Below are 23,063 nucleotides of genomic sequence, written 5' to 3'. Positions count from 1 at the left end.
AAGAACTAGAAATTGAAGGAATGCCCATCAGTTGGGAAATAACTGAACAAATAATGGTATATGATTGTGAAGAAATGTCTCTGTGCTGTAAATAAATGATAAATAGATTGATTATTGAAAAACATGAAAATACATGAAAAAATGAAGAGTGAAATGAGCAAAACTAGGAGAACATTTTATATAGTAACAGCAACATTGTTCAAAAAATAAATGTAAATGACTAAGTTGTTTTATTATAAATACTAAAATCATTTTAAAGAGACCTATGAAGACAGATGTCAGTCAGCTCTAAAGAAAGAACTGAAAAATAGAAGTACATATAGTATGGTTTTACACATGTAGATATAGATTACATGTGTAGAGATATAGATATATTCAGATATACATATATATCTACATAGTTCTTGTGAAATGGTGGCCTTCTCTAGTGTAGGGTAGGGAAAGAGGGAGTAAGGAAGGCAGTCAAAAACTTAAATGTAACTAAAAATAAATTTAACCTAATTAAAAAATAAAAAGATAATGCTAGGGGATAGGTACTATTATTATTTCCATTTTATAACGAAGAGTAAACTGAGGTAAAAAGAAATTAAGTTGCTTGCCCAGGGCCACACAACTAATTAACTGTCTGAGTCAGGATTTGAACTCATGTCTTCTTTACTTCAAGTTTAGTTCTCTGCCTACGCTGTCACCCTAGCTACTTCCACTGAAAATAATAATTATAATTACAATAATGTTAATAACAGCATATTACTTACAGAGAGCTTGATTTACATTATGTCATTTTACTATTTTTTTATTTTTAGAGAGTAGTATTCCTCTCTATTTTGTGATTAAATTGATAGTTTGCGTCTATTAATGGTAGGAAATTTTACATTGGAAAAATGATAGTCAAAAAAATTTGACTATTGTCAAATCATGGAATGATTTTTGCCACAACAACAACTCTGTTTTCAATAATTCCTTAAGGCTGTGCTTGACTTTTTTGATTGATGAAAGTGTTACTAACAGACCACATGAATCAGTTAAGATCTTGGTAGGAGGCTCTACCCTATGTCCCATTAGGTTGGAGTACTGGAGCAAAGAGAACTTCTCTATTTACAGACTAGACATCTTTTTGTTGTAGTCAATGGCACAAGGAAGATCACCAAATCAGATTGTTCTTCCTTTGCTACATGCTACAAAATTGTTCCTGAACTATTCTTTGTGCCCTTTAGTTTGCAGGACTATCAATATTGGGTTTTTGCTGCTTCTTTTGGAGATTTGGTCTCCTGAATTTAAGTAAAGGACTAAATTGATACATCCTGGAGGAATGAGAATTAAGGCAGTTCCTTGGTACAATGGATAAAGTGCTGTGCCTGGAGGTAGGAAATCTAATCTCAGACATGAACTGTTTGCCTCTGGGTAAGTCACTTTACCTGTGATGGCTTAATCCATTGGAGAAGGAAATGGCAAACTATTTCAATAACTTTACCAAGGAAACCCAAATGAAGTCATGAAGTGTCATACATGACTGAAACTACTGAACAGCAACAGAGTGCTCATTAAATTATAAAAAGGACATTTTTCCCCTGTGTGTTCTTCTAGATTAATTTACCAATCATTAATACACATTAATGTGTTAACATGTGATGAACAAAGAACAAGTGAAAATGTATTGCATAGGAAACTTCTGTTAAAGCTTCTTTTCTTTTGAAAGTTTACATTAAATTTGAAACATTAAATTGTTAAAATAGTAACAAAATTGATTTGCGTGTCCCTGTCTTAATTTCTTTCCCCTTCTTTTGGATGCTTTTCTGAGGCTTTCCAAATGATTTTACTGTTGACTATTTTTTACTTTTCCAGAAGGGGAATGGCTGAATGAATGGTGATGCATGAATTAATGGAATGGAATATTATTATACCATAAAAAATGACAAATGTGAAAAACTTAGAAAAACCTATAAGAACTGATAGCAGACTTAAATGATCAGAGACAGGAAAACCATTTACATGATGACCATGATGGCATGAGGGAAAACAGTCTTGAAAAACTACCAAACTCTGATCAATACAACAACCAATCATGACTTCAGTGAACTAATAATGAGTTTGCCTCCCACCTCTTGCAAGAGAGATGATTCTTTAAGGGTGGAAAATGAGATATTCATTTTCAGACATAGCCATGTATTAATTTGTTTTTCTTGGTAGTACTGATATGATGATACAAGGGCGGGCTTCTATTTGTTAGGAAATGATGACTAGAGGGTATTAAATAGGAAATGATACCGAATTTTTTAAAGAGGTATTTCTCATATATCTCCAGCATATTGTGCTTAAGTCTTCCATTTAATCTGATATTTGAGTCTCAGTGACTCCCTATTGCTTCTAAGGTACAATAGAAACCCCAAATGCCTTGCACTCAAAGCCCTTCACAACCTGGTTATTCATCCATCTTCCTAAACCAATTTCTTGTGATTCCCCCAATCACAATCTATGTTCCATCCAAATGAACCATTCTTAGTACATAGACTCTCCAACTCTCTCCTCTATAATTTTGCATGGATTGCCCTCCTTGGCTGGAATGCTCTCACTTCTTATTTCCTTCTTAGAGAATTCTTAGCAACCTCCAAGGTACAGCTCAGGTGCCAACTGGCCAAGGTCTTTTTAAAACTCTCAGTTATGTTATTAATGTTCTTTTCTATGTCTCTATCTCTGTCTTTCTGACTCTGGTTCTGTCTCCTCTGTGTGTGTGTGTCTCTCTCTCTTTTCTGTCTCTGTCTCTCTTTCTGTCTCTATCTGGTGTGTGTGTGTGTGTGTGTGTGTGTGTGTGTGTGTGTGTGTGTTTCTGCCTTTCCTTTTCTCTCTCTTTGTCTCTTTCTTGGTCTGTCGCTGTTTCTTCCTCCTTTCCCTCTCTTTTCTTTCCCTCTCTCTCACTCTTCATAGTTTTTCTTCTTATATATGTGTATGCATAGATACATATAGTTTTTCAGGATGTATGTACATAAAAATGAGTTAATATGATATTGTGAAACTGAGGAGATAATGATTTTTTGCCAACCCACTATGATTTGCTCAAGTATCCTTACTCTGCAGAAAATGCCAGACTAACCTGGGAATCAGAAGCAGGAGAGAAAACGAGCATTTATTAAACTGGGCACATCAGAAATGCCTTGCAATATTCATATGCTGAACCCAGAACTCCCCCTACCATGCTACAGAACTAGTTCATACTAGCTCATCTCAGTGACCAAACCTGCTACAACCATAATATACCTTCTGAAAAATAGCCCAACCCAGGTATAACCTAATAAGATTACTTATTAAGTGATTAAATCCACGTCCTGAACTGTGATTTTTGTCTTCATAAACTGATAAGATCATTAGATGATTATATACTTCCAGCCCCATGATTTATTTCTTTATAATACTTCTGCCTATGCCTACTTCAAGCTGAGCTCTAATTGTACTCCCTATGTATACATATCTGCCTTCTTAGGAGGAATAATATAGATACAACCTGTTTTGTCTTCCTTAGACATAACTCTGAAAAAGGTTGACATTAAATAGTATGTATGACATTACTATATAACATATTACATATCCACATATACATATATGAAGACATGCACATACACACATGTGTGTATACACACATCACTTTTAAGTTTGTAAACATGTATTCCCTAAGAACATAAATTCTTTCAGGATGAAATCTGTTTTGCCACTGATCTTTGTATCTTTAGTGCTTAGCACAGGACCTGACACAGAACAAAAGCTTAATGTGTGAGCACTAAATTGAATAAAAGTGAATTGGACATGGAAAGGACTTCATACAAAGAATATGCTTATAATCAATTGATTTTGCAATTGAAACACTGGTTTTTCCTGGTGCTCTCCAGTGATGTTTAGTGTGGGGAAAGAGCACTGAATCTGTAGTCACAATACCTTCATTCAAATAACAGCTCAGGCTCTAACTTTCTGTGTGACCTTGAGCAAGTACCTATACATTCCAGGCCACAGATTCCTCATCTAGAAAATGATGGAGATGGATCAGATCAAGGTGATTTATCATATGTGTGAGCGTGCATGTGTGTGCAAGTACTGAAGATTATGAACCATGATTCAGAATTATTTTTAGATGCAAGAAGTAAAATAAATAGTATTACAAAAGAAGCAGTCATGTTAATTGGTAATTATGGTAATTGGCATTTTTATTGTACTTTAATTGTTGATTATCAACATATTTTTAAAAAGAAAGCCTGAGGCCAGAGGTTAAAAACGCTGGACAAGATGCTGCCAGTTTTTTGGGTCTTTGATTCCAATAAAGCCATGTATTATATGTATGTAAGTGTTTATCTATGTGCACATGTGTACATATGCATTTCTATACATGTGTGATGTGTGTATACACATGCATCTAATAAAAGCCTGAAGTTCCAATGTATTTTTAGCACTCACAACCTGATGATTATTGCTCAAACTTGTAAACTAAATGGTTCTAGAGCAGGGTTTCTTAAAATTTTTCCTCTTGCAGCCCATTCTGTCTGAGAGATTTTTATTTTTACATGTACAGAGGTATGTAAAAAAGTATACAGATCAAACATTTATTTATTGATAAAAATTATGATTTTCTGTCCTTCCATTCAGTTACATGAGTCCATATGAGGCCGCAACCACAGTTTAAGAAGCTTTATTCTAGAGTATACCATCCACTATTACTGAGTATCCAGTTCTGCTAAAACATTTTTGTCTTGGTCTGAAGACAGAGTGAGGATCCTTCTTTATTTTTTTTTAATTTACTCTACTCAGATACTTTTTTCTCATGTAAAATTTCAAATAGTCATAAATAGGAAAGAAAAATACAATTTACCTTCTTCCAAATCATTCTCTTAGTTATTCTTATAGGCTACCAGAAGATGGCAGGCAAAGTATACAGGGAGTAGAATTTCCCAGTCTTTTAAGGAAGAATTTCAGATTCCTGCATCATATTTGCTTTTAAATTTTAATCATATGCTTATTATATTAAGTTTTGTTTGCTATTTCAGATGAAAATAAATACTCACACATACTCATAATATGAACATGACAATGTATATACCCAGATAAAATTAATCAGAATATTAAAGAAAAGATGATTTCAAGATATTCAAGTCAGGAATGTTTTATATCATAGTAATCCCAGATTTAAAATACAAACGTCTCCCTAGTAATATTTGATTGTATTGATGTATGCGTGTGTGTACATGTATGTGTGTGTATGTGTATATATTCAGACTGAGGGTTAGAAACATAGCTAATATGGAAGAAAGGCAACTAGTAATAGATTTTATAGATAAATAAATGATAGAAAAATATGATTATAGAATTGTGGTGTATGAGTGGGATGAAATGCTACTGTGCTATAACAAATTATGAGCTCAATGATCTTAGAAAAACATGGATAGACTTACATGAATAATGAAGAGTGAAATGAGCAAAACCAAAAGAATATTGTACCATAATACTGTTTTAAGAACAACTTTGAATGAAAAAGTCATTTTGACTATTATAAGTATCCAAATCAGCAACAAAAGACATATGAAGGAAGATGCTTTCTGCATCCAGAAAAACAACAGATAAATATGAATATATATAGAATAGTTTTATACACACACATATATATGCAATCTATATATAGTATATACACATATTTGTGCCTAATATTGTTCATCTCTAGGATGTGAAGGTATAGGAAAAGAAAAAATGGGAGGAAATAGAAAGTTGCATGATAATTTTATTATATATTTAAAAGGGATAGTAACTTGTATGCACTAAATTTGCAATTTATTATTTTTCCTCTTACACCTTATTATGGAAATGCTTGTTTTATTTCTTAAATTCAGGATAAAATAAATAAAAATTTTAAAATAAAATTTTATCTTCGGGAATAAATAAATAGATGATTAAGAGAGATGAATGGATAAAGAGATAGATGATAGATGACAGATAAGTAAATAGGTAGATAGAGAAAACATTTATTAAGGGCTTACTATGAGTCAGGGACTGTGCTTATGTGCAGGGACATAAATTCAAGCAAACTAGACACCGTACCTTGAACTTACATTGTAATGGGGAAAGATCACTATATAAAGTGGTGCTGAAGGACAGATTGGGGCAATACATGCCTAGCAGCAGGAGGAAAATACTACAGGGATATGACTAGAAGATTAGACTTTTCCAAGATAAGATGAAAACTTACTTATCATAGGTAGTGGATTCAGAGCAGGGGGTGAAGTTTGAGGTTCTGGTGGTGATGACCTGAAAGTATATGTGGGCAGCTAGAATTACAGGATCTGTTATCAAGTCATCCTTTTGACATAATGCCTGAAGAACCTTAAGTAAATAAGTTTGACTTAAGAAACTTTCCATCTATTTGAAAAAAGAAAAAGGGTGGACTCATGGCTTCTGAGGTCACTCATAAATCTAGGTCTTTGGTCCTAAGAATAAAGTTCCATAATTACCAATAAAATGCACACATAACTAGTAAGTAGAGAGTAATAAAATGGTTATTCTGTTCTCTATGTCTTTTCCTTTCTCTTCATCTCAAACTCCTTTCGTGCCTGATGATCAGGGAATTATTGCCATTTTATTTGGCTTTCAGAATCCAGAGAACGTAAAGCCCTTTAGTTGCAGGACCTCTCATTCATTCATTCATTTATCTGTTTTTCTATTGGTATGGAATCCAACAAACTTAATTCATTGTCTGATAGAAATTATATGTTTAATTAATATTATGGAGCTAAAGAGTAATGGCAACGAGTTTTATAGAACAGGAATGTCAAATTGAAATAGAAGTGGAATCTCTAATTTAAATATAAAGATCCCTCCCAGTCACATATTGACTATTATATCTGAAATATGCTATTATGAAGGAATATTTGTTCTTAAGAGAAAGATAGTCTTCAACCCCATCTTTCACACTTTTTGTAAGGTTGGAACCTTTCAGTGAAATGGGGCAAATGCCTTCTGTTCAAGGAAAATGTTTAGAGAGCATTATCAAGGTTATGAAAAGCCAAGGACTGATTATAATTTTGGAGGACAATATGTAATGTTCTATTGTCTCCAGAGACTGCCGATTGCTCTCTGGGAGGAGATCTGCTGTCTCAACTTATTCTCTCAGCCAGACTCTGACCTAGAGTAGAGACTTCTCAACTTGCTCAATGTTGCTTCTTTTATCCTCCCAGAGAATGGACATGGAATAACTCAGGGGCTTCTGGGAAAAAATATTTCAACCAATGAACTTACTCCTTTTAAACATTAAACTCCTCCCCAAAAATTCAAAGGGGTAAAACTCCCCTTAAAGGGCCGAACCAGAGAATTGTTAAGTACTGACTTAGCACTTAGTAAGAACCTAATATCTCATTATCTCATTAACACTTAGTAAGAACCTAACAGGAACCCCCCCAAAAAAAACAAACAAACAGCTGAATACTTTTGCTTTTGAAGTCTGATGGGTAATGCAGAGTGATTGTAGCTTCTAATATTAAGTTTCCTAAGTTATCAATTAACCAGACAGAGATAACTTTTTTTTTCCAAGTAGGTCTGTTTCATAATTTTAATTATATCTTTAGATCCCAGTGATATCTAAGAGAATTGTTTATTTAATTGATTTGCACAGATAACTCTGACAAAGAAATATTTAATGAAATAGCATATGAAGAAAATATAGTAAGAAAATTTTCCCTCCAAATCTTCTTACAAAAGTACGCTCTCCCATACACAAGGTCATTGCATGTAATCAGAGGATAACTCATGGATTAGACTATTCCAAGTTATTTTCTCCCTTTGTGGACTCTTCATAAAGTTCCCTTTTGGTGTGACTCTCTGCTAGGCTATGGGGTTCAGTGTATTTGTATTACCCTGAAGCTGGCAATTTTGAATGCAACTAATTTCTTATTCTGTCTTTCGACTTCTAAGGCAGACATTATTTTCAGCCTCTGGTGGTCTGGAATCATAGCTACTGATGTAGAAAGTAAGTCTAGGACTTTTCTGATCAAGGTAGGTAATGGGATTATATTTAGGTATAGAGGGGGAGGAAAAAGACCACTTTATTGATCTTCACTAGACTAACTTGTCATAGTCTTGTTCCTGCTAGAATCTGCTAACACCAGAGGATGAAGGACAAATAACAACCTATGTAGCATCACCTCCCTGACATCATGGTCATCTTTGAGAATGAAGGACAAGCAACAAGGATCTCTCCCAGACACATATTGACTAAATTTAAAAATTTTATGCTATCTATGCTTTATTGTACTTTAAAAATTTTAATATGTGCTAAATACATTTTAATCTAGTTCATTTGTTTGATACCAGCCATTTTAGTTGTCTAATTTTTCATGACCCTATATGTTTGAAGTCAGTTTAAAATTTAGATCTTTCTGACTTCAGATCCCAGCATTCTATCCACTACATACCTAATTTCGTCTATTAAAGAGCCAAAAGAAGAATACTTTAATTATTCACCAACAGGTAGTACCACTATTTTTAAACGGAATTCTCTTGAAATTTAAAGGGCCAAAATTCATTGATTTATCTTCTTTCATCTCCCAAGTTCAACACGTTCCAGTCTACCATTTAGGAGCTATTCAAAAGAATTTTTAATGTGACATAACACTGAGTATAAATAAAAATCAGCTCATAATTTAGATATTGTTGCTATATGTAGTTTTACGTGATATATTTTGCCATATGTTATTAAATTTTAAAATTATTCTTATAAGTACCACTAATCATAGCTGATCTTTATTTAGCACTTTTCAAGTTTATGAAGTAAACAAATAAAATAGGTATAATTCCATCTATTCTATAAAACTTCCTCTGTGATAGACAATGCAATCCCTTTATTTACAAATAAAGAAACTTAGGTTCCAAAGGCTACAAAGTTTCCCCATGATTATATGAATATTAAGTGTCTGTGACTGGATTCTTTCTAACTGATGAGGTAATAGGGAACCAAATAATTGAGGTAAATACCTAATGGTGAGGTATATACCTCAATAGGATTAACTGAGATCTAGTGGCAGGATTGGGGTACAGGGAGTCACATGGAGCTCCCCTGCAACCTCTTAGGATCCAATGCAAGGATACAAAGTTAAATCAGGTCTAGTGACTGTAAGAGTCCCCTGTAAATGAATTTACAGGCCCGAAAACCTAGATTGATAAAAACAAGGTTTATTGCAAGGTTTGGAAGCAAGGTTAAAGTCTGGTTAGTAAAAGGCATTAGATAGAGGAAGATATACTCTGAAAGCGGTGGGACAGAGAGTGTCTGATGCAAAGCATCTTTGCTGGCATCTTTCAACTCTCTGACCAAGGATAATTCTACTTTTGCTGTTTTTATCTGTTTGAAGGGGCATATGGGAGGAGCTCAGGTTGATTCCTGGAAGGCCAGATTTTTTGGTGGGCTTTTCAGATAAGGAAGAAATTGTTTTGGGGAAACCTGAGCAGATAGTTGGGGGTTGGGTTATCTGAGCAGATCATTAGAATGGGGGCTGAAAACCCAAGCCAGCTCAGATCTGGAGGGGGGAGGGGGCTGGGTATAAGCCAAACTGGCTCAGATACTGATCTCTCCCCTTGGGGTTTTGACCAGATCTTGTAAATCAAAGGTCAGTCCCAAAGGAAGTTGGAAATCAATTGCAAAGGGGCTACCTCCCTCATCACTAACCATGATTTTATTTCTATGAGTTCGGATCATAGCCTTATTCAATGGTTTCATAAGTTACTGAAACCAAAAATTAATTTCACCATTTGGTGGTCAGTCTTCTAGGGATCTAACCTTTCTGAATTTATCTAGACTACTCTTTAAACAATACTTACATAATTTGGTGGAGTATCTGTCCTAGAATCCCCTTGAATTTGGTTGGACTTGTTAGACTTTGCATCCTGGTGGCATAGCTCTGGAAAATATAGTCACTTCCAGCCCACAAGCGGGATTTCAGTGGACATTGTTTAACCAAGCACCATTTTAAAAGACATTTTCATCACTACATAATATTCTTTGTTTTATTTTGGTTTTTCACTGTTGATAAAAATACAACCTTGAAAAATGTTCACTGTGATCTGTTTGCTTCCCTTTTGATGTACATAATCACATTTTCCTATTAAGCATAAATTTACTTTTCAGGGAGTTTCAGGGAGCAGACAGACAGTGACAGAGAAAGAGAGAGGCAGAGGAGGGAGAAGGAGAGGAAGAGGGAGAGAGAAAGGGAGAAAGAAAGAAAGGGAGAGAGATAGGGGAAGGGAAAAAGAAAGGGAAGCAAGAAGGGAGAGAGAAGAAAGGGAGCCTTAGAATGGAAGAAACAAAAACATCAAGAAAATAAATTGATATTATCAATTATTTTATCAATTAGCATTTGTTTTATATTATATATTCCAATGGAGACATAAAGACAAAACTCAAATAATATGACCCATTTTTCTCTGAATTTCTCTTTTTGATTTACACATATGAATTAGATCATGGTTTTAACTTTTTATCTGAAATGAATGAAAAAAATCATGTTTTTAAAACTTACACTGTTCCATACACTATACTAAGCACCAAGAAAACAAATATAAATAAGCAAAATACTTTTTTGTCTTTAAGGAGCTTATTTTCTAATAGAAAAAGACAGCATATATTTGGACATGTTAGTCAGGGAGGAAAGTTGAAGATAGGCAAATCTAAGAAAATGATGACAGAAATAATAGGGTAATTGTCCTTTCCATAAATGGTAGTGCTAATTTGATTGGTTTAGAGTTGAAAAGTGGAATTAGTGTTGCATTTGCATTGTCATGGAATGGAAAAAGCTAAGCAGTCACATGATGTATATGAGTCTGGGCAGATTAGGATAAATTAACATTAATCAGAGTTCATGCTGCCAGGGTGAGAGTACAGGTTCTGGTTCAGAAATGCCACATGATCATAGTTATGCTTATTATTTGTTAATTGAGAAAATATATGATTAGATATAGACAAAGGCATAGACAACAAACAATTTAGGCAATAGTAAAAATCCACAATTTGTAGGGCTGGAACTATTGAATTAGGAGTTAGATTATGTACAATGTGCTATCTTACTTCTAACCAATCATTGCCTTCATTTTGAACAATGAAATTTATGGTTTATAATATTATAGGCTGAATTTTTTGTTGTGGTAGTCTTTATTGGCCCCATCAGGGTAACTAGAACCTATATGAAGGATATATGGGAAAAGTTTGACAAGAAGATCATAGAGTAAGGAGGGGATGGATGACATGGAGATAAGTTCACTAAAATTTCCGATCTGAATGTTAGACTCAAATCTCAAGTTTTAGTTTTAATTGACAAAATGTGATTTGATGCCTTGAATGAAATCTACAGTAATTATTTTCATACTCTTCATCCTCTGAAATTGCATTCTTTTACCACTCCATGTCTTTCTTCCTTTCACGGATATCTATAAATAACAGGAAGTCAGAAAAAGAAAAAGAAAAAAAGATAAGAAAAGAAAACCTTTGTGTGTTTCCAAGTATAAATGACTATGTGGAGATATAACAATGCATCTTAGAGTTAAAAACTCATATAACATGTAGTAGAATGACCAAGGTATTTTTAGAGATATGGAGAGAAGATATGTGAGTGATGTGAGATGAGAATGGAATAAGAGGGAACTCTTTGAAAATGGCTTCAGTTGTTTGTTTTTGTTTACCTGGTGAAATAAGGTCTTCAGCTGAGAGTGTTTAAGGTGCTATAATAAGTGGTTTGAAGAGGGATGAAATAATTTAGAAAAACTGCTAAGATGAATAGAATATCAAATTAGAGAAAGAAAAAGATTTCCTTTCTTCAGTGAGAGCCCAGTTGAGATTATGAAGCATACATTTTTAGTAGACCCAGTCAACTCTGATTTTTTAATTCTCTCTAACTTCATTTTTTTCAGGATGAGAATAGAGACAGATGATGAGAGTATTCCAGGGTTTAAGTTTGGCTAGACAAAATTGGCAAGATAGAAAGGTATTTGAATGTGGAATGTAATGTAGGGTTGAACTAATTTATAAAGGAAGAGGGAAGGAAGGAAAGTGTAGCCAATGTGAAGTTGATAGATTGAGAAGGAACTGTGAGTTGAAGAGATTGAAAAATATGGTAAATAGCAAAGAACAGGGTTAGGGCCAATGTGTTCAACAGGAAGGAATCTCAGATTCTCTATCCATTAGGTGACACTGCTTCATGTTAATATGTTATTGCAAATAATTTTTAATTACTCACTTCTGTGATAACATGTTCCCTACACTAATATGAACTTCACAAACAACCCTGTCACATCAGTATTATAGATATTATTCACCAATTCTAAATCTTTGAATCTTATTTTTTAATTGAGAAAAAAATAAACCTGAAGTTCATATGGGATTAAACAATCTGTCTATGTTCATTCAATAAGTGTTGCAGGTGGGATTTGAACTCATATGCCTCCTAGAATGTTCTTTCTAGTATGCAAGACTGCTTCTCAAATATGTACTCTTTTTAGTTCTTGGGAATCACAATAAACCAGGTATTATATTGGTACCCTGCATGTTTCTTATGATTAATAAAAATATGCTAGGAGAATTCTGAGACTGAAGATTTGCTTGTGGAGCATCAATAGTACACATGAAAAATTTTTACCAATAGAAGTTTCCTGATTTTTAAACATATTTTCTTCTTTTTATACACAAAAATAAATAATAACACAATTTTATATGCAAAGATAGTGAGAGATAACTAGAGATATATATTTTCAAGTTATCAGCCTAGAAGTGAAGATGGCATCAGAGAAAATAAGGTCTCTGTTGCAGAGAAATGGTTCCTATTGCCTCTAAGTACAGTTAAACCCCTTAGTCTGGCATTTAAAGGCATATACAATTTTATTTCTAATTAAAAGGATTTCCAATGTTATTCCAAAACATTCCCCTTCCTATATTTGATACTCCAATAATACTGGACCACTAACGCTTTCTTAACTTTGCCTATATTTTCCCCTTTCTCAGTATTTATCTAGGCTGCTCCTTGATCAGCAGACTAATCTGTTACTTCAGTTAAACTTGAGCATCTTCTAGCCACTAGCCAGAGCTTCTGTTCTAGTCCCACAACTTTTAGGAGGTAATGCTTGTTTCCCATAGCCCAAGGTCATAAAGAAACAGAACTTTGTGGAAGAAATATGTTTGAGGTAAGCAAAAAACTTCCCAACAATTAGATTAAATGGATTACATTAGGAAAGAGTGGATTCCCCAAGATTTCTTTAAAAAAAATTGAAAGTCCATTTGTCAAGAATATTGTAAAAAGGATTCTTGGTGAGATATGGGCTAGACCACATAGGTCTCTGAAACTTCCAATTCCAATATCTAGCAAATCAAAAATTACTTCAGGTTCACATAAGAGAATTACCATCATATACATTGTCATCATCAATAAATACTTACCATGGTAGATACTGTGTTAGCTTCCAGATATACACACACACACACACACACACACACACACACACACACACACACACACACACATATATATATATATATATATATATATATATATATATATATATATATATATATATATATATATAACCAAGGATCTGTCCTCAAAGAGTTTATAATTGATTTGGGGAAACAAGAAAGACAAAGAAAAAATAGTAACACAACATAATTTGAGGAAATGTATCCCTAGCCTTCTCTATCCCCTTCTCAAATTTTTTTTCCTAGCTGACATTGAATGGACCCTTTTAGGACATGATAAAATGGTATAGCCTCAGAGATGAATAGGTTAGATTCACAGTAAGAAGAATTAAAGGCATGGAGATAGCAAATTGTTTTAGTAACAGGCATTAGGAGATCAAATTTTGGATGTGTGGCAGAACCATAAGGAACAAAAAGAAAGGCATTAGATGTGAGATATGTTATGTAGTTTTTTAGTGTTTTTCAATCATGTCTCACTCTTCATGGCTCCATTTGAGGTTTTCTTGGCAAAGATACTGTATTTGTCATTTTCTTCTCCAGCTCATTTTTACAGATGAGGAAACTGAGACAAATAGCAATTTGCCTAGCCTTACAGATAGTACCTGAGGATGGATTTGAACTCAGAAAGATAAGCTTTCCTGTTCTAGGCACAGCACTCTATCCACAGCCCCATAGATACCCCATTATGTAGCAGACACTTCCTTCTAATTATGTACCACTTCAAAGTCCTATTTGTTTCAAGATCTGTTTTGCATTAACATTAACTCAAACTTATAGCTCACAAACCCCCGCCAATGCTTGTTTCATCAGACAAGAGTTCACTCATTCGAAACAAATATATTTATTTAACCAGGACATCAAAATAGTTGACAAATAAAATCACCCCCAAGTACTCAAGGATACATTTCCTCCAGATTTCTATTCTAATGCTAGGGAACAACAACAACAACAACAAAAAAAAAAAAAAAAAAAAAAAAAACATTAGAAAACCTTTACTGGCTTAGGGTTAGGTATGGAGAAGGCACAAACAGAAGCAGCATAAAAAGCCGAGGAAGCTCACACTCCTACAGGCATATGCCTTCTGGAATGCCTTTCTCTGTGAACCTTTGATGTTGGAATTTACTTTCTTTTTGAGCAGCTAATGTCATTTACCTATCTGGTGCTTTTGCCTCCATTCTGCTGCCATCTGTTGATTTGCTGCTGAAATGCAGCACGGTGCAGTAAGAGCCCTGACAGCATCAAGAAGATGTGAGGACAAAATCTCAACCTAAATTTGAAATTGTGGGTAAGACACCTAATCTCTCTCAGTTTCAGCATGTCATTTTTATTTCTGTTTTTTGGGGTTTTTTTTTTGTTATATCAGTCATGTCCAACACTTTGTTACCCCATTTGGGTTTTTTATTTGGTTTGAGTTTGTATTTGGCAAAGATACTGGAATGGTTTGTAATTTCATTTTCCAGCTAATGAAGAAACAAAGACAGATGGAGTGAAATGATTTACTCAGGGTCACACTGTGTTTGGGTTGAATTTGGACTCTGATCTTCCTGATTCCACACTTAGTGCATCACCTAACTGCCCATCTCTGTATTCTATACAAAATGAAGATTTTGAACTTGATGATCTCTAGGATCTTCCTCAATTCATTTTTTTTAAATTTCCATAAGCAACCTTTTCCCTACATAGCAATAGGTCCCAAAACATGTAGCTCATAGCTCGAAGGGCGGTGTTGCTTTTCTTAGTTGGAAACCATAATTATAGCCAGGAAGTCAGCTAGCCAGAGAAGTCCTTAAGCTTTAAGCCTTTTTTTTTTTTTTTTTTTTTTAAAGATTTAAATCTGCCCTTTTGACTGACTTTTTTTTTTATTTCAGGTGAGGAAATTTCTCTCTGAATCAGCTCAGTGTAAGAGAATTTCTTTCAACTCCCATAACACGCTATCCCATGCAAATTACTCAAGGAGCAGCACTCATTAAGCCTGGAAGAATCTTAGTGACTGACTGGACTTGAAGAGTGAGGAAAAGACAGGGAGGAGAAGGAATAGAAGCCTACTCCAATTTTTACAACTAGGGAGACTTAGAGAAGGGAATCTCACTATTCACTGTTCAGAATATAGGTGTAGATATAAAAAGTAAGGGAGATTGAAGTGAATCTAGAGTGACCTAAAGCCATAATCTAAAAACTGCCAATTTGTATGAAGGTCTGATAACTTGGTTGTATCTAAATTCTCACCAAAAAAATAGATATAAATATTTTATATTTCTCTATCATCTTATGATTTATAAAGCACTTTCATAAACATGGTTTAGTAGAAAGAACATCAGGCTTGGATTAAGGAAGAAGAAATTTCATATACAGATCTCTCTGTGTATCTTTGCCTCTCTGTCTCTCTGTGTCTCTGGGTCATGAGTAGGGGTGTGTGTGTGTGTGTGTGTGTTTGTGTGTAATTTATATTATATATGCAGTTATTATTTTGGTGTTAGAGTGCTAATTTTCTGTATTCTACATTTTATAGATAGCATGTTATGGGGAAAAACACGTCCACATTGGAGTTGATTATCTATTATGCACTTATTTTGTGACAGAAACTATGCTAAGGAAACAAAACAGTCCTTACCCTCAAGAATTTGCCTGTCTATGTAACTTTTTTTTTCTCCTTTTAACTCATAGCTCGAAGGGCCATCTCACTTATTTTGTGGTGTGAACCTACTCAAAAGACCTGGATTAGATTCCTGTCCTTCACTTTTTTTGGGGGGGGAGAGGGGGGTGGAAGGGGTATGGAGGCTATAGGTGAAGTGCCTTCTTGCTCAAGGTCACATATCTAGTAAATGTCGAGTGTCTGAGGCCACATCTGAATTTGGGTCCTCCTAACTATAGGAGGCACTCTGCACTATTCACTGTTCCACTTAGCTGCCCCAATCTTTAATTCTTTACTCACTGTGCGACCCTGTATCATTCATTTAGACTACCTAAGATTCAATTTCCTCACCTGTAAAGTAGGAATAAAAATAACACATACTATATGTTGTACACAAGATTATTGTGGAATATAAGAATTATCTCAAACACTTTGAAGAGCTTAAACTATTATATAAATGATAACTTTTTATCCATTTTATACTCACCAAAAGCCCAAGAAAGAGATAACATAGTTGTTATAATTCCCTTTCTTACAAATAAAGAAATTAAGGCTTTAAAATGTTAAATGCTTTGTCCAGATTCACTCCATCACAGATCTTCTGAGATCAGCTTTAGTATGTTTTTCACTAACTCCAAGTTAATCAGCTAAATAGTGCAAAGGATAGTGCAGGTCCTGGAGTCAGGAATACCTGAGTTCAAATCTGGACTCAGATACTTACTATTGGGTTACTGAATAAGTCACTCTGTTAACTTCAGTTTCTTCATCTGTAAAATGAGCTGGAGAAAGAAATGGAAAGAAAACCCCAAATGGGGTCACAAAAGTATTGGATTAAATGAAACAACTGAACAATAACCTCTACAAAATTCCACGTTACTTCTAAAGTAACCAACAAAAAATTCATGAAAATTTTTTGTATTTGATATCTCTGGATTTCAGATCAATAAGAATTTTCTGTGGTTAGTTGTCCAACTCTAATACAATATGTGTGTCTATTCAACTCTAGATATATATGTGAATGTATTGTCATTTATATGTAAATGGGTATATAACGTATTTATTGTTTGTTGTTCAGTCATGGATAACTCTTCATGACCCTATAAATAATATTTTACATGAGTTTTTTTGATTGTTGTTTCCCAAAGATACTGGAGTATTTTACCATTTTCTTCTCTAGTGGATTAGAAGTTAAGTGACATGCACAGGATCACATATCCAGTGGTTGCTTAAAACTGGATTTGAAGTCAGGGAGACTCCAGGTGTTCTATCCACTGAGCCACCTAGCTGCCTCTTCATGAAATGTAGAAATTTGTACATACACTCAAGACAATTTCCAAGCCATGCAACCTGTACTCTAATCCTTTTCATCTGCCTCTTTGTCCTCAGCTACTAGCATCCTGGACTTTGCCTCTAAGGCTTTGATCTCCAATAAATTCCCACTCAGCTGATCATGTCTAAAACTAGGTTTCTACACAACTTTTCAGCCATTTTCAAAGCATACTAAAGTACATGTTCTCCTTCAATCTTCCTTTACACACAGAATATATATATATATATATATATATATATATATATATATACACATACATACATACACACACATATTAGGTCTTTATCTTCTCCCATTAGAATGTAAGCTCCTTAAGAACCAGGACTGTCATAGTTGTTTGTATTTGTATCCAGTATAGTGCATGGCACATTAATAAATATTTGCCATTCATTTATTCATACACATGTATATATGCATACTTACTATATAAATACAAACAGATTACAAACACATGTACATTTATTTATGTGTATGCATTATATGTATAATATGTATATACACATATACATATGTATACTTCGATCATGCTTATAAACATATCATAGTATAGGTATATGTGAACATATACATAACATCTGTATGACATATACATCTATGTATGTACACATAGATGTGAAGATATATATGCAAAAAACCAGATATGTATAAATATATGTTTCATATATGCATATATTAGACATACACTAGAGAACCTAGTGTTTTCTGGTGGTTGCTTGTCCTTCATGATATCAGGGAGATGATGCCATGATTTAAATTGATTTAAATGTGGAAGGGCTGTGCGAGGTCACCAGCTTCACTTTACCCTCCAAAATCATTTAGGTCCATAAGACTGCTGGAAGGGAATCTCCTATGTTTCCTCAGGCTGTCCAGCATGGGTAAGGAAACAGACTAATTCTAAGCTTTCTAGCATTATTTTTAAAAAATCAATTCATATGAACATCAAATAGAAAAGCACAACTTTGTTTCTTGAATCAAAGCATGCAATCCAGTATATTGGGTTCTACTAGCATTGCACCAGATACTAGTCAAATCTCAGGCAGCCCCAGCTTCGTCTTCATACAAATTGCAGATTTATACAGATTAAACCTATATGTCACATTTATTTCTAATGTGAAACATACTGGCAGAAACCAGGACCCCCCCAGAGAGTGTATTTATTAATTTCTATGGCAACTATCACCATTGGGTCAATGTGCTCACACACAGATAAATCAGCAGTCTGGGCAAAGGAATGTTATCCAACTGGCAGAGAGAAGGCTAGACCTTCTCTCTTCTCCTTCTGCTTCCTGACATGTTGACTTTTCTCCCTTAACTGTAGACAGGAAAATAACCTGTGGGCTTCCTTTCTTTCCTGTCTCCAAGCCTGTTTCTCTATACATTATCCCCTGAAATGTCATGACAAAAAAACATTTTCCCAATTCTGTTGATAAAACTAAAGTTATAAAATGTTAGAATGGAAATAATTTTACAGGTCAGGTAGTTCATTTAGCCCTCTCATTTTCTAGTTGAAGAAAGGTCCAGAAAGGACATGTAATTTGCTCCAAATCACACAATCTGGAATTGAGAATAGAACTAATGTTTCTTGATTCCAAGCCCAAGGCTCTTTCTAGTATAACTTCCTCTCCTCTTTCTTCTTCCTTTCTCCCTCCATATGCTTCTTGTAGATGTGATTCTGTTGTAATTATATAATATATGGAAATCATATTTTGATCAGTAATGGTCTTGAGAGGTCATTTGCTTTACAGACAAGGATATTGAGGTCCAGAAATGTCAAATGACTTGTCTTATACAGCACCTTGATGATATAGAACACTGAAGCTAGAATCAAGAAGATGGTGTTCAGTCATTCATGACCCCATTTGGTGTTCTCTTAATTTGTTATTTGTCTAGCTTTGTAAATTCTATGCCCAATTCTTTGATCTTTTTGACTATTTTATTCATGAAAGCATTCAGAGAAATAAATTTTTTTCTAAGTACTGTTTTAGCTACATTCCTTAATTTTGGTATGTTGTATCATTATTTTCATTTTATTTAATAAAATTATTAACTGTTTCTATGATTTGATCTCCTCATTCTTTAGAATTCTATTATTTAGTTTCCAATTGATTTTTAATTTATCTTTCCATGACCCTTTATTACATGTAATTGTTATTTTATCATGATCTGAAAAGTATGCATTTAGTATTGCTGCTTTTCTGCATTTGAATATGAAGTTTTTGTGCCTGATGCATGGCAATTTTTTGTGCAGATGCCATCTACCACTGAGTAAAAGCTATATTCCTTTCTATCCCCATTCAGTTTTCTCCAGTAGTGTATCATCTAGCTTTTCTAAAATTCTATTCATTTTCTTAATTCTTTCTTGTTAATTTTGTGATTAGATGTATCTTATTATGAGAGAGGGAGATTGAGATCCTTTACTAGTATAGTTTTGCTGTCTATTTCTCCTCTAAGTATTTGGATGCTATACCACTCGGTGCATATATATTTAGTTCTGATATTATTTCACTGTCTACAGTATCTTTTAGCAAGAAGGAGTTTCCTTCCTTGTTTCTTTTAATTAGATCTATTTCTTCTTTTGCTTTGTCTGAGATCAGGATTGCAACTACTGCTTTTTTCCCCAACTTTAAGTGAAATATAATAAATTCTGCTCCAACCTTTTACCTTTACTTTATATGTGTCTCTCTGCTTCAAATGTGTTTCTTATAAACAACATATTGTAGGATACTGGTTTTCAATCCAGCCTGCTATCTGCTTCTGTTTTATGGAAGAATTCATTACATTCACATTCACAGTTATGATTACTAATTGTATTTCACTCCAACGTACTTTTCCCCTTTATACTTTTCTCTCTTTCCTTTCTCCCTGTCCCTTCTCAACAGTGCTTTGCTTCTGACCACTATCTCTCTCAATCTGCTCTCCCTTCTATCTTTTTATTGTCCCATTCCCCTGCTACTTAGGGTAAGTATGCTCTTTGAGCCAAATCTGATGAGAGTAATATTCAAACTATGCTCATCCCTGCTCCTCTTTCCCTCTAGTATAATAGGTTTTTTATGCCTTCTCATTTGACATAATTTACCTCATTCTGCCTCCCCCTTTTTTCTTTTACTGGTACAAATCCTTCTTTTCATGCCTTAATAATTTTTTAAATCATCATATCAAAGTCAACTTATACCCACAATGTCTGTCTAAGTATATGTCATTTAACTGCCCTAAGAGAGATATAGTACTTAAGACTTACAAATATCATTTCCCCATATAGGGGAAATATATATACATATATATATATATATATATATATATATATATATATATATATATATGTGTGTGTATATGTATATATATATATATATATATATTATTATATCAGTTTAACATTATTTAATACCATGTGTTTGGTTCTTTTTTTCTCTTTTGTTTATCTTTTTATGCTTCTCTTGTATCTGAAGTTCAAATTTTCTTTTCAGCTTTGGTCCTTTCATTAGGAAAGTTTGAAAGTCTCCCTTTTTCATTTTATATCCATCTTTCCCCCTTAATTTTGCTGGATGGTTGATTCTTGGTTGTAATTCATGCTCCTTTTCCTTATAGAATATATTCCAAACATCCTTTAACAGAGAAATTGCTAAGTCCTATGTAATTTTTAATGTGGCTCCTTAACACTAGAATTGCTTATTTCTTGCAGCTTTCAGCATTTTTTCCTTGAACTGATAGTTCTATAACTTGAAGTTTTCATTTTGATATCTCTTTTAGGAGGTAATTAGTGTGTCCTTTCAATGACTATTTTGCCCTCTGGTTCTAGAATGTCAGAGCAGTTTTCCTCAGTGTTTTTAAAAATAGTTGTCCTGGGCTTTTTTTTTTTTTTTTTGATCATGGCTTTCTGATAATCCAATAATTCTTAAAATATCTCCAATATCTTCCAACAAAGTATTATACATTGTCTTCCCTTTTTTCATTCTTTCCATTTTGCTCACCTAAATTTTGTTGTCTCTTAGACTTGTTTGCTTCTATTTGCCCAATTCTAATTTTTAAGGAATTATTTTCTTCAGTGAGTTTTTTTACTTCTTTTTCCATTTGGTGTTTTCTTTGGTGGATTTTTTTTCCAATTTGGTCAATTCTATTTTTTTTAAGGAATTATTTTCTTCAGCCAATTGTTGTGCTTGGTTTTTTTTAACTGTTGACTTTTTCATAATTCTCTTGAATAAATCTCATTTCTTTTCCCACTTTTTCTTCTATTTCTCTTATTTGATTTGTAAAATCCTTTTTGAGCTCTTCCAAAAGGACTGTTTGGGCTTGAGAGCAATTCCCTTTTGAAGCTTCTCATATAGGCACTTTGACATCATTGTCCTCTTCTGAGTTTATGTTTAAGTCTTCCCTGTTGCCATAGTAGTTTTCTATGGTTAGGACTCCTTTTTGATTTTTGCTCATTTTAAAATTTTGATTTCTATTCCTAGGGTGTAGGGAGCACTGTTCCAAGCTTCTTCCATAGTTGGTCAAGGGCCTGGTCAATGGTTTTCCACAATGGGGCTTCTAGAGCTTACCTATTACACTAGTTGCATCTATTGTGCCCTGGGTTCTGGAGTTGGTAATTTGCCTGCTGATTTGGGACTGAAGGCTTCACAACTGGCCTGTTGTACCCCTGGCCTGCTGAGACAGAATATTGGGATTTTGGATACCGATATGCGCTGTGACTAAGAGCTTCTTGCCAGAACCTTATTTGTGCTGGATACCACTCCCATTTTACCCAAGTGAGATGGACCTTTCCTGAAGTCATTCTAAGTTACCTTGGGCTGGAAAGTTGTTTCATTCTGTCTTTTTATAGATTTTATTATTGTTATTGCCTATCACTCCAGAATTCTTTTAAAAGCTTGATTTTACATTGTTTCTGAGGGAAAATGGGAAGAGCTGATGCAACTTTCTGGTTTCTCTATGTCACCTTGGCTCTGCCCTTCCCTAGTTCAGATTTTCTTGGCCAGGAAATGTTTTACAGATGAGAAAACTGAGGCAAACAAGGCTAAATGACTTGCCCAGTGTCACACAGCCAGTAAATGTCTGAGGCCAGGTGTGAACTCAAGATGAGCTTTCCTGACTCCAGACCCACACCTCTATCCACTGCTAGCTAACTACCCAGGGTCTGAAAGAACTGAGTTCAAATCTAGCCTCAGACAATGTATGACACTAGACAAGTTACTTAAATGCCCTCTGCCTCAATTTCCCTTTTTATTAAATGGAAATAATAGTCATATCTTCCTTCAAGGGTTGTTGTGAGCATAAAATGGGATGGTATTTGTCGCCTGATATTTACAATTTGAATATTTGCAAACCTTACAGCTCTATTTGCTAGTTGTTATTATTATTGTTATTGTTGTTGTTATTCTTACTGTTATTGCCTAAGGTCCCACAGGTAGGTATTAATCTCTACTTTATGCCATTGATGTGGGTCCAAGATCTTCCTTCATTGTGCTGGCACCATTTCTTACACTGTTCTAAGCCCAGTTTGTTCATGGACACTAGGGATGTCCAAATCTCACTGGCAACTTTAGAATCTGTATAAACGTCAGAGATTCTGTGGGCTGCTGATTGAACTCCAACTTTGGGATTTTCCATTTATTTTTGTTTATCAAACATAATTTCCT

The sequence above is a fragment of the Sminthopsis crassicaudata genome, chromosome 1, assembly GCF_048593235.1.
Source record: "Sminthopsis crassicaudata isolate SCR6 chromosome 1, ASM4859323v1, whole genome shotgun sequence".
Taxonomy (NCBI): Eukaryota; Metazoa; Chordata; class Mammalia; order Dasyuromorphia; family Dasyuridae; genus Sminthopsis; species Sminthopsis crassicaudata.
This window is presented reverse-complemented; position numbering follows the sequence as displayed.